The following is a 13,982-nucleotide window of genomic DNA, read 5'->3' as shown; positions in this document are numbered from 1 at the left end:
ATTTATGTACATGTCAAATGCAAGACTTACTTGCATTGCTTTGAGTTTTCTACAAGTTAAAGTTTATTTCTATAGAGTTCTAAAATAGCCTAGTCGAAGCCAAAGGCACACATCTTTATAGGATCAGGTAATCTCAGAGGCACCAGCATTCCATCAAAAGGAAGTTCATTCCAAAGTCTTTAAATTTTCCTTATAAAGAAGGTAATTCTAGCTGCTGTATGTTCCCAACATAATTGTAACACATAGAATGGAAGGTTATAAAGTCAGTTTGAATGAAATAAAGTTAGAGATATGCATTGCTACATTTTGCTTTTCTCTCAAGGTCACAATCATTACTTTTTCGAGGAAAATATGAAGCTTGAAAGAAAAATGTTTGAATAAAAGATCCATTTGAGGGACTTCCCTGGTGGTGCAGTGGTTAAGACCCCGCACTCCCAATGCAGGGGGCCCAGGTTCGATCCCTGGCCAGGGAACTAGATCCCACATGCATGTCGCAACTAAGAGTTCTAATGCCACAACTAAGGAGCCTGAATGCCACCACTAAGGCCTGGCACAACCAAATAAATAAATAAATATTTTTAAAAAATCCATTTGCTTTTCAAAACTGTGAATCAATAATTGAATTAAACTTGAACAATGAAGAGAATAAATGATTGCAGTTAATTCTTATACTGAAGAATGATAAAAAGACATTATGTTTATCACGTGGATTAAGATTAAAGAAAAATTTCCGGTGCTAAATAGAGAGTATTACTATATTACTAATCACAACAACCTATCTGGGTGAATTTTTAGGGTTTTCAATTTTGGTTGGATTTAAAAAGGGAAAGGACCAGGTCCAACAGTGTACCAGATGTACACACTGCTTTCTCCTCTGGTAGTCCACAGAATGAATTTACAAGCAGGTAAGCACATTTGTTCACTAAATAAAAATCATGTCTAAATTTTTGTTTCTGTGTTGTTATTTAAAGTTTTTATATTCTATATGAATAAAATACTATGCAATGTTGTCTCTGCTATGCTTTTTTTTTTTTTTTTTTTTTTAATTTTTATTTATTTATTTATGGCTGTGTTGGCTCTTCGTTTCTGTGCGAGGCTTTCTCCAGTTGCGGCAAGTGGGGGCCACTCCTCATCGCGGTGTGCGGGCCTCTCACTATCGCGGCCTCTCTTGTTGCGGAGCACAGGCTCCAGATGCGCAGGTTCAGTAATTATGGCTCACGGGGCTAGTTGCTCCACGGTATGTGGGATCTTCCCAGGCCAGGGCTCGAACCCGTGTCCCCTGCATTGGCAGGCAGATTCTCAACCACTGCACCACCAGGGAAGCCCTGCTATGCTTTTTTAAATGACTTTTTATTATTTATTTATTTATTTTGGCCATGCTGCACAGCGTGTGGGATCTTAATTCCTCCACCAGGGATTGAACCCACGCCTCCTGCAGTGGAAGCACGGAGTCTCAACCACAGGACCACCAGGGAAGTCCCTAACAGACTTTTTAGAAAAAGCAGTTTTAGGGCTTCCCTGGTGGCGCAGTGGTTGAGAGTCCGCCTGCCGATTCAGGGGACATGGGTTCGTGACCCCGGTCCGGGAAGATCCCACATGCCGCAGAGCGGCTGGGCCCGTTGAGCCATGGCCGCTGAGCCTGCGCGTCCATAGCCTGTGCTCCGCAACGGGAGAGGCCACAGCAGTGAGAGGCCCGCGTACCGCAAAAATAAAATAAAATAAAAGCAGTTTTAGGTTTACAGAAAAATGGAGTGTAAAATCCAGAGTTCCCATCCTCCCCCTTCCCCGCCTCCTACTCCAGTTTCCCCTGTTATTAACACCTTGAAATAGTATATGGTACGTTTGTTGCTATTGATGAACTAATATCGATACATTATTATTACCAGAAGTCTATTGTTTCTGACGTTTACATTTGTTCTTTGTGTTGTAAATTCTATGGATTTTGACAAATGTATAATAGCGTGTATCCATCATTACAGGATCATATGTATCGTTTCACTGCTCGAAAAATCCCCTGTGCTCCACCTCTTCATCCCTCCCTCTCTCCCCTACTCTGCTTTTACTTTACCATTGGTAGCAATGGGAAATACCCTTTCATAAAACATGTGTTACGTGTGTGTGTGAGCGCTCGTTCTGGATTGAAAGGTAAAATGTATTTCTGATGCTGGGTTGGGATGAAAAAGAAGCTTGAAAAATACTAGTCTCATCAAATGAGCACTTGCTCACCCTCTGACTTGAGTTGGATGTTTGCTATGATCTTAGGCAAGTGTCTTGATTTCTTTAAGCTTAATAAATGTTTCCTCTTCCCTGTGGGTATATCTACATAACGGAAAAACTGATTTTTGTGATCATTTGATCTGGGCTGAGTTAGAGTTTTGAAAGCAACATGATGGTATGAACCACACCAAAAGTTAAGTAAGACTGCTTAGGCTAAGAGTACTACGAATTTTAAAGGACTTTTATACCTTAATTATCAGCGTGCAAAGTATTATGTTAAACTTGAATGTTAGGTCTTACACATTAAAGTAGCCCATTTATTTACTCCTAGAACCTCTCCCTAGAAATGTGTTGTTGGCATTAACTCACTCATGGGCTTGTTCATTCTTCTAATGACTTTTAAAAATTTTTTATTTATTTATTTTTGGCTGCGTTGGGTCTTCGTTGCTGCACGCGGGCTTTCTCTAGTTGTGTTGAGCGGGGGTTTCTCTTCATCGTGGGCTCAGTAGTTGCAGCTCGTGGGCTCTAGAGCACAGGCTCAGTAGTTGTGGCGCACAGGCTTAGTTGCTCCGCAGCATGTGGGATCTTCCCGGACCAGGGCTCGAGCCCACGTCCTCTGCATTGGCAGATGGAGTCTTAACCACTGCGCCACCAGGGAAGTCCTTTCTAATGACTTTTTATGAGCATCTATTTTGTGCCAGCCACCATGCCTGTGCTTGAGCTATTGTTACCAGGTCCAAGCTCATACTGCTCGCCACATGACAGGCCAATAAATTGAGAGACGAGATGTTGGGGCAAGTAATAGCGACTTTATCTGGAAACCAGCAGACCAAGAAGATGGCGGACAAGTGTCCCAAAGAAACATCTTCCCCAAGTTAGAATTCAGGCTTTATACAAAAGGGGTGGAGGTAAAGTCCTGGTGCCTGCCAGACTCTTCCTGCAGCCGTTCAGATGTGGGCCTGGTTAGTATGTTTCTTGCAAGCTAAACAAAGGTGTATTAGCTTAAATAAGTTCATTACCTGGGAGGCAGGGTTCCAAGAGATGGGCCATTTTATGTAATTTAAGCTCATAGGCAACATCCCTTTAGTGATTAACTTGTAATAGAACATAAAGGTTCTTCCCTATTACAATATCACATCACATGAGGCTTAGGGCCCATCACCTGTATTCAAGTTGCTTACAGACTGGGGGTGAGTAGAGGGTAAGCAGGTAATGAAAACAGCAAATATTTTGTGTGTACACCAGTGAGGGGGTCAGAGAAGACGTTTCAAGAGGGAGAGATGTCTAAGCTGAGGGAAGCTATATGAAATGAGGGGTAAGAGAGCTCCAGACAGAGGAAACAGCCCCCATGATGACCAACGTGAGCCATGGCGAGTAGGTGAGTGTGGAGGAAGCACCAATGGGTGAGAGAGATGGAGACAGAGGGTCCCAGGCCTTGTATTTTAAGGAGTACAGATGCTATTCGGAGAGTAATTTTATGTATTGTGTTTAAGCTTTATATTGCGTTGCATTTAATATATTTATTTATATATATGTTTATTTACACATCATTATGGAGCATCTCTATTCTGCCGACCTGTGGCTATAGTGATGAACAAAAGAGACATGTTTCTCGTGCTCAGTGAGCTTTACAGTTTGGTGGGAGAGCAGCCAATAAAACAGCAAAAAAAAAAAAGAGTATATGTATGTATATATTTATATATAAATATTTACTGATTGTGGAAAGTACTATAAAAGATACTGTGATGGGGAAAAATGGAGAGGGGTGCCTCTGTTGGGGGGGTCGGGGGGGCCTCTCTGAGAAGCAGAGACCTGGAGGATGGGGAAGAACCAGCCATGCCCATGCAGAGGGGGAGAAAGAGCGTTCCAGGCAGAGAGGTCAAGATGGGCAGGAGCCTGGAGGTGCCAAAGAGCGTGGAAATTTGAGAAATTGCGAGAAGCCCATTGTCTGCATCACGGAGGGTTTAGCAAAGGAGGAGGGTGGAGATGGAAGTGGGCATCAGATGCTACAGGCACTTGCGACCCAGGGAATAGAGTCTGATGTCACAGGAAACCACTAAAGGGTATTAAGTAGGGAAGATGAATTGTACTGTGAAAAAAATCACTCTGGCTGCAGACTGTGTAACCTCATAAGAAACACGAGGCATTTGAGAATGGATCAGGGGATCAGGATAGGAGGCAGGAGGCTGTCTCAAGAGTCCAGGTGAGCTGTGATGGCGGCTATGAGTTTCCTAGGGTTGCGTGGGGATGATAGAGAGAGCCAGTAAGATTCAAGAGACACTTTGGAAATGGACTCTCTGTCTGGCTGGTGGTTGGGAGACAGAGAATGAAGGAAAACTGGGCTCCTGATACCCATAAACCTGTTCCACCAGCAGCCTTCCAGCATTTATCGTAAATCCATCCTTCCAGTGGCTCAAATCAGAAGTCTTGGACTCATGTTGACTTTTCTCTTTCATGCCGCATGTATAGATCCTGTTGGTTCTATCTTGAAAATATATACAGACTGTGATCACTTCTCACCACTTTGATGTCACCAGCCGGGCCTAAGTCACTACCATCTCTTGTCTGATGGCTGCAGTGGCCTCCTAACTGGCCGTCTGCTTCCACTTTTGTCTCCCAACTGCAACCCTGACCCTAGACCTCTTACAGTGTATAATCAATACAGCAGCCAGAGGGGTTCTTTAAAAAGTTGAGTTTGATTATGTCAGCCCTCTGCTTAAAATCCAGTAGCAGGCTTCTCTATTTTATAAGAGGAAAAGCCAGTCTTTAAAGTGGCCTTTAAGGGAGTTCTCTGGCGGGCCCAGTGGTTAGGATCCGGTGCTCTCATTGCCATGGGCCTGGGTTCAATCCCTGGTCTGGGAACTAAGGTCCCACAAGCTGCAGGTGCAACCAAAAAAAAAAAAAAAACAGAAGAAGAAGAAGTAGCCTTTTAAGGCCTTAAATGACCAGGCCCTTCTCATTACCTTTCTGACCTTAGCCTTTGCTTATGCCGTTTCAGCCTCTCTGACCTGTTCCATAATGACACGGGCTCGCCTTTCTTAGGGTCTTTGCACTGGCTGTTTCCTCTGCCTAGAATGTACTTCCTTCCCCCACAGGGCTGCCTTCAAGGCTTTGTTCCCTAAGAGGCCTCCCCTGACCATACGCATCAAAGTTTCACACAACCCTCTCCATCCTGTACTCTCTAACGCTGCCCAATTTCTTATCCCGCTCTACTTTTTAAAAAATTTTATTTATTTATTTTTATATTTATTTTTGGCTGTGTTGGGTCTTCGTTTCTGTGCGAGGGCTTTTCTAGTTGCAGTGAGTGGGGGCTCCTCTTGGTTGCGGTCCATGGGCTTCTCATTGTGGTGGCCTCTCGTTGAGGAGCAGGGCTCTGGAGCGCAGGCTCAGTAGCGGTGGCTCACGGGCCCAGTTGCTCCGCGGCATGCGGGATCTTCCCGGACCGGGGCACGAACCCGTGTCCCCTGCATTAGCAGGCAGATTCTCAACCACTGCGCCACCAGGGAAGCCCCTCGCTCTACTTTTTAATTTTCCACAGCCTTTATTGCTTTCTAAAATATAACGTAACAAAGACTTGTTCACTCTCTCTATTCCCTACCCTACAACGGCAAGGGTCTTTGTCTGCTTTGTTCACTGATAAATCTAATCGCCCAGAACAGTGCTTGGCCTATGGCAAGGGCTCGGGAAATACCCGTGAAATGAATGAATGCTGAGAAGGAATTCAGAAGGTGTTTAGCCAGAGGGCGAAGCCAAACATCACAAACAATAAGCACAGGCTAAAGCAGGGCGAAGGGGGAAGACTTAGAGGCGGAGTCAGCAAAAGGCCTGCGCGCGTTCGCTCTCCCAGAGGCCCACTCCTGACCGGGCACGTCTGGAGGCCCTGCGGCTGACTTCCTGCCGCAGGAGAGGGTCCCCACTCCTCCCCACCCGCCCCTCCATCTCCTGGAAGAGACGCTGGGAGGCCAAGCCATCAAGGTGAAATGGGGGCTTTCCCGGGGAGGGGGGCGGGGAATGGCCCTGTTGGCAGGAGGAATGTTCTGACCTCAGATGATAGCTGCGTGGGGAGGGGAAACTGCCTGAGGACAGTCCAGCAAATAAGGAAGATTTGTCTCTTAGGATGAGTTCCTGTTTTTGTTTTTTTGCGGTACGTGGGCCTTTCACTGTTGCGGCCTCTCCCGCTGTGGAGCACAGGCTCCGGACGCGCAGACTCAGCGGCCATGGCTCACGGGCCCAGCCGCTCTGCGGCATGTGGGATCTTCCCGGACCGGGGCACGAACCCGTGTCCCCTGCATTGGCAGGCGGACTCTCAACCACTGTGCCACCAGGGAAGCCCCGGGTTTTTTAATTTTTTTTTTTTTTTTTTTTTTTTTTTTTGCGGTACGCGGGCCTCTCACCGTCATGGCCTTTCCCGTTGCGGAGCGCAGGCTCAGCGGCCATGGCTCACGGGCCCAGCCGCTCCGCAGCGTGTGGGATTTTCCCGGACCGGGGCACGAACCCACGTCCCCTGCATCGGCAGGCGGACTCTCAACCACTGTGCCACCAGGGAAGCCCTTTTTTAATTTTTATACTTATTTTTTTTGGCTGTGTTGAGTCTTCGTTGCTGCGCGCGGGCTTTTCTCTAGTTGCAGCGAGCGGGGGCTACTCTTCGTTGCGGTGCTCGGCCTTCTCATTGCGGTGGCTTCTCTTGTTGTGGAGCACGGCCTCTAGGTGCGTGGGCTTCAGTAGTTGTGGCACGTGGGCTCAGTAGTTGTGGCGCATGGGCTTAGTTGCTCCGTGGCATGTGGGATTTTCCCGGACCAGGGCTCGAACCCATGTCCCCTGCATTGGCAGGCGGATTCTTAACCACTGTGCCACCAGGGAAGCCCTGATTTCTGGTTTTTTGACTTGAGCAAGTTCATGAATGGTGGTGCTATTTAGAGAGTCGAGGAAGATGGAGGGAGGAAAAGGTTTGGGGGGATGGAAGAGTCTGAACCGAGACTTTCTGTTCTGGGCATGTTGAGTCTGAGAAATCTGTGAATTACTTGTGTGGATACATCAAGCAGTTCGTTGGATCTGTGCGTCTGGAGCTTATAGATTTATTTCTGCCTTGTTGTACTTTTTTTATGTCCAACTTCCTGTTGGCATGGTAGATATACACCAAGCTGGATAGCACACAGGTGGACTGGCTATCCCTCTCCATCCTCATTTCCCAGCTTGCTTTCAGCAGTTGCAAGAATTGGGAAATACAATCATTCATTTATCCATCCCACAGTCATACACTGAGCTTTTACTGGGAGCTGAGAGAACAAAAATGAATACTACTGAGTATCAGCTCTCAGGAAAATCACATTGAGTTGGTGAGACTTGCTGACAAATACTTGAGATTTATGTACTCTGAGATGTGCGTAACTTAAAGAATAAATTAATACTTCCACCTCCTGCCAGAAAGAGACCCTCAAAAGAGAATGGATCTTAGCAGTGCCTTATGAGACCTTACAAGTGGTTATTTCAAAGTTTTTATGCTTTTTGTCACAAAACATGCAGGACAAAACTTGAGGGACAGTTCAGAGTATGTCTGAGCAATGAACCCATTTCTTATTTCTGCGTGCCTGAGGGTCACATTTTGAAAGGAGATGGGATGCATTAAAAAAATCAAGTCAGGAAAAGAGATGGGCTGGAAATGAACGCTTGGGAGTCACCGGGACATGGATGGTCAGAGAACCAGTGGGTGTGATCTGCATCGTCACAGATGGGCTCATCTTGGGAGAGTGTGCAGAGTGATGTGATGCGGTAATAAGAGGACAGAGTATGCCATCCTCCCTTCCCCCACCTTGGAGAACGCCAACATTTAAGGGCTGGGCGGGAGACAGAAGCCAATGAGGGAAGTAAGGAAGTGGTCAGAGGTAGGTGCACCTGGAGATTGACAGGTGACAGGTGCCAAAGGAGGAACTCAAGGGGGAAGGAGAGGTGTCAGTGTCCGCTGGTACAGAGGAGCATTCAACCCAGTGGGGACCAAAATGTGCCTGCTGGACTTTGTGGATGTAGATCAGTTTCAGAGGAAGTACCTGTCTATGAATGGAGCGAAGGAGACGGACATTCTGTGCACGGAGTGACTTGTTAGGCAATTTGTGGGGGAAATGAGAGCCCTGACATGGTGCCTGGAAAGCCAGATGGGACTGAGGCAAGGTTTTCGTCTGTTCACATTGGAGCGTGCGAGTGGGCATGATTATGTGGTAGGAGGAAAGCGCCACGGAAGAGGGAGAGACTGAAGTCATGAGGACAGAGTAAAACAGACGGGAATTCCGAGGGAAGGGAGAGAACTGGCTCCCAGCACAAGTGACAGGATTCGCCTTGGCTGGCAGGTGGGACACCTCATCCTCGAGAGAGGCAAGGAGGCAAGGAAGGCGTACTCCACTGTGTACCAAGCTGCTTCTCCTAAGAATGAAACCGACTCCCCAAACCCTCCTTCCTCCACGGAGCCCTTGCAGATGCATCCAAGTGCTGAAGGATCCTCCGGATTCTTAGAGTGGCTGAGGCTCTGCTGGGCTCTGCCTCTGCTTTAGGAGACCCCGTTCATTTGTGGGTCTGCGCACACGGCAAATACCCTGCGTGAGTCCACAGCGTGGCAGCTCGGAAGAAAGGACTCTGGGAGTGGAGACAACATGATTACATACACGCATTATATGTTCAGAGGCACGTATGCCGTGGGGTGGGGGGAGAGGGGATTGGATGAAGGTGGTCAAAAGGTAGAAAATTCCAGTTCTAAGTAAGTCCTGGGGATGTCATGCACAACAGGATAAATATAATTCTCACTGATGTCTGTTACACAGGAGAGATGTTAGAGTAAACCTGAAGTTTTCTCGTCACAAGGAAAATATATATATTTTTATTTCTTCAACGTTGGTTCTTTTTTTCTTTTGGCTGTGCCACATGGTTTGTGGGATGTTCCCCAACCAGGGATTGAACCTGGGCCCCGGAGGTGAAAGCCCAGAGTCCTAACCACTAGGCCACCAGGGAGCTCCCATTTCACGTTGTTTCTATATAAGATGATGGATGTTCGCTAAACTTATTGTAATAATCATTTCATGATGTATGGAAGTCATTATGCTGTACATTTTAAAGTTCTACAGTGCTGTATATTAATTATATCTCACTGAAACCTGAAGAAAAAAGAGTCCATATTTTGTAGACATTATTTAAGGTGGGACAATGGTCCTGTGTTAGTACACCAGAACTTCTTTTAGCTCACTTTTTTTTTTTTTTTTTTTTTCGGTACGCGGGGCTCTCACTGCTGTGGCCTCTCCCGTGGCGGAGCACAGGCTCCGGACGCGCAGGCTCAGCGGCCATGGCTCACGGGCCCAGCCGCTCCGCGGCATGTGGGATCTTCCCGGACCGGGGCACGAACCCGTGTCGGCTGCATCGGTAGGCGGACTCTCAACCACTGCGCCACCAGGGAAGCCCTCACTTTTAATCTATAGAGGGAGAGAAGACAGACAGGGCTGCTGCTGTGACAGGGAGCAAATAGGTTGCTGCTGGGTCTCCGTGCTGTTTCTGGAGTTGTAAGTTCATGGAGTTTGTTTATCTACATTCCAGGCAGTGGCATATGCCCTAGGGACATAGGGATTATATCACTGCCCCTGTGGCTGAGCCTCAGAATAAATGATACAGGGAAGAGGGAGCACCCACCCAGTACACTCACTTGTAGAGTCACATTCTGCCTCATTTCCTATCTTGCCAGACAAGGAAAACAGACATTGAACTGAGTGTTTAGTAGTATTTGGTCTTGGAGTTAAACTGCCTGCGTTCCAGTTCTGGCTCAGTTGGGTACCATCTGTGTAGCCTGGAGCGTGTTAATGAACCTCTCTGAGCTGCTCCAGTTCATCTGTAAATGGGGAGAGATGACAGTGCCTGGGACTGCCTCATAGGACTGTGGTGTCTAATAAATAGGGTAATTCATGTAATGAGTTTGCACAGTGAATGCTTAATAAATGTTAGCTATCAATAACTCTTATTTTTAAAAATTCAAATGGATCTACATTAAGAAGACTGAGCGTCTACTGTACACATTCCCTTATGCTAGGGGGTGACGTGGGGACTCTAAATCACTAGGAAGAGGGGTGTAAATGGAGGGATCAGGGAAGAATTCAAAGACTCTTGAGCTGGGACTCGAGGGATGGGTAGAGGATGGATAGGGAGACGTGGGGGGGGATTCTAGGTGTGGGAACAGAGCGAGTAAAGGCGAGTAAAATGGGGGACAGTGCAGGGGAACCAGCATTTATTCTCATTCTGCTGGAGGGTAAGGAACCCAAGAGAGAGGAAGAGGCATGGTATGAGAAGCGGCTGTGTGGGCCAGCTCATAAACTGACTTTTTGATGAGGGTCTAATTAATTCATTGCCAGGGAAAAGGTAATTCAAGTTGTACCTGATGCTTGATTATGCAATAGCTCTACACAGCCCACACCAACTCCTGCCACACCTTCAGTCGACTCTGGCCATTTTCACCTTACATGGATTGGTTCTTTTTTCTTTTTAAGATATTTTTGATGTGGACCATTTTTAAAAGTCTTTACTGAATTTGTTACAATACTGCTTCTGTTTTATGTTTTGGTTTTTTGGCCACGAGGCAGGTGGGATCTTAGCTTCCCGATCAGGGATCGAACCCGCACCCCCTACATTGGAAGGTGAAATCTTAACCACTGGACCACCAGGAAAGTCCCCATGGATTGGTTCTTTTATTTTTTTGCAGTACGAGGGCCTCTCACTGTCGTGGCCTCTCCCGTTGCGGAGCACAGGCTCCGGACGCACAGGCTCAGGGGCTATGGCTCACGGGCCTAGCCGTTCCGCGGCATGTGGGATCTTCCCGGACCGGGGCACGAACCAGTGTCCCCTGCATCGGCAGGCGGACTCCCAACCACTGTGCCACCAGGAAAGTCCCCATGGATTGGTTCTTGATTCTGCATTTGTGGATACTGCTTGAGACTATCCCCTAATTCCTAGAGAATTTTGGTTATTATAGAAACCAAATACTTCAAAGGAAAAACCTAAAGTTTGTCAAGGATATAAATTCAAAGGCAAAACCCATGGCACTCGACCAAATCAATACCCATCCACGTGGCATGCTATGAAGCTCTAATTACTGTGTTCAAGATCAATGTAACATTACTCAAGAGTGGAGAAGCCAAATGTAAATGAGGGAGGTCTTCCTTAAACAGGTGATGACCAACTCCCTGAGCTCAGCCAAGAGTCTCACGGTATTTATACACAATCTCCTGACGGCCTGTAAGCGCTCACATAAGCAGGAAGGTGTAGAATTGTGGTGTGGTACGTGCAGGACAAAATTTATGAGGTGGCGCTCACAGAACATACAAGGGACATTTAAAAAAGTTTAAAAATTTTATCAACATTTAAAAAATTGAAGTATAGTTGATTTACAGTGTTGTGTTAATTTCTGCTGTACAGCAAAGTGATTCAGTTATACATATATGTATTCTTTTTTTAATATTCTTTTCCATTATAGTTTATCATAGGATATTGAATATAGTTCCCTGTGCTATACAGTAGGACCTTGTTGTTTATCCATCCTATATATAATCGCTTACATCTGCTAACTCCAGCCTCCCACTCCATTCCCTCCCCCAACCCCGTCCCCCTTGGCAACCACCAGTCTGTTCTCCATGTCAGTGATTCTGTTTCCGCTTTGTAGAAAGGTTCATTTGTGTCATATTTTAGATTCCACGTATAAGTGATATCATATAATATTTTGTCTTTCTCTTTCTGACTTACTTCACTTAGTATGATCATCTCTAGTCACATCCATGTTGCTGCAAATGGCAGTATTTCGTTCTTTTTTACGGCTGAGTAGTATTCCATTGTGTACACGTACACAATGAGCTGCATACAAGAATACTAATGGCGCGGGAAGATGGTCTGTGGCGGAAGGCAGAGCATCCTTATACGTGCAGCTCCAGGCAGGCTGCCGCCTTGAGGCTGTGATTCCGAGCATTACACCTAGAGCACAGTTTGAATATTTGCTAATATCTCTACTGTTTACTGTTTTCAAACTTAATTATACAACAATCTAAAATACCGGCCATATGTTCTACTCCTCTAGGGAGAGGAGGAGAGGGATGGGGCCAGGGGGTCTTTTCATTGACCTCTATTTTAGGAAAGATACGGACAAGAAAGTGGGTTGGAGTTGGGAAAAAAGATTGCTTTAGGGACTTCCCTGGCGGTCCAGCGGTTGAGACTTTGCCTTCCAACGCAGGGGGGTGTGGGTTCAATCCCTTGTCAGGGAGCTAAGATCCCACATACCTTGGGGCCAAAACACCAAAACATAAAACAGAAGCAGTATTGTAACAAATTCATAAAGACTTTGAAAATGGTCCACATCAAAAAAAAAATCTTAAAAAAAAAATAGATTGCTTCATTGGTCCATAGATTGGCAACTAGCAACCCTGGTCTCTGATGTTCTAGTTTTCATGATTTAATCCAGAATGAGGATAAACAACTTATTTCCTTGGCTCCTGTCCCTCTCTTTTCTTAATTCACTGTTTGATGCCGTCCCGTCAGTCGCCTGTGTCCTCACTGTGGGGCAGGAGCCTGGAAGCCCTCCCTTTTCCACCCTATGATGCTCCACTGTTTGGGGTTTTTAGGGATAGACGAGAGCGAAGGAGCAGGAGACACTGGAAGAGAGGCAGCAAAGTGCTCCCGAGCCATTTGCATGGGCTCGGAAATGAAAATGCAGAATTAAAACCTTTAAGATCCTCTGCAACCTGGCTTCAACCCATCTCTCCAGCTGTCTCTCACTTCTCACCTTCCCTAACTCTTGATTCCAGATGTACACACCTATCATCATCCCTTTGCAGAAAACCCTGGAGATTAGCTACCCCAAAGCCATTCTGAAAATCATTCTCCTCTGCTGCTCCCCACCATAGAGGCTGGAAAGCCAAACACACACACTTTCTCCATCTCCGTGGCAGGTATGGGTGGCTCCAAGTGTCAGTTCTGGTCCATTAGATGTAGGTGGAGATCTGCTAGGGCAACTTCTGGGAAAGCTTTTGTTTCCTCATAAAATGGGACAGAAGCAGCTAATACAGCCTTTCCTTTGCTCCCCTTTTCCAACCTGGAACATGGATGGGATGGCAGGAGCTTGCAGCCATCTTGTAATCATGAGGGAAAGAGCAAGGCGAGTACAGAGACGTAAGCACTGAGCCACTGACCTATCTCTAGATGTCCTGCTCCATGAGAAAATAGAATTTTATTAGCTTAAGCTACTGCTGGTTTAGTTTTCTGTTACTTACAGCTTAATTCATTCTTAAACGATGGATGACCCTGAACTGAGTGCTGGGGATATAATGGAGAACAAAGCAGGTGCGGACCTCTTTCCTATCAAACATATTATCAAGTGTGAGAGATGGAAAAAAAGGAAATGAGTAAGTCCAAACATTACAAATGTTGGGACTCTCAGCTCCTCATGTGCGTGGGGGTCATGACAGCACCTCCCTCATAAAGTGTGCATGGAAGGCACCCAGCATGGCCTCTGACAGCAGTCAAGGCCGGTAGCCACTGTGATTTCCCAATGATCTTCAGAAAGGGGGAAGCCCATCCCCTAGAAGAGAACACTGTTTTGAAAGGTGGCCAGGAAAGGTGAAGACATAGCTCTCATTCCTCTTTAGCAAACCCCATGGAGAGCTGTTGACAGGGGTGGTCCTACGCACCCCGGAAGGATGGCACGCCCTCCCAGTGCTGTGACCCACTGGCTCTCATCCTTACTGGCTCACCCAGGC

The sequence above is a fragment of the Phocoena phocoena genome, chromosome 11, assembly GCF_963924675.1.
Source record: "Phocoena phocoena chromosome 11, mPhoPho1.1, whole genome shotgun sequence".
Classification (NCBI taxonomy): domain Eukaryota; kingdom Metazoa; phylum Chordata; class Mammalia; order Artiodactyla; family Phocoenidae; genus Phocoena; species Phocoena phocoena.
This window is presented reverse-complemented; position numbering follows the sequence as displayed.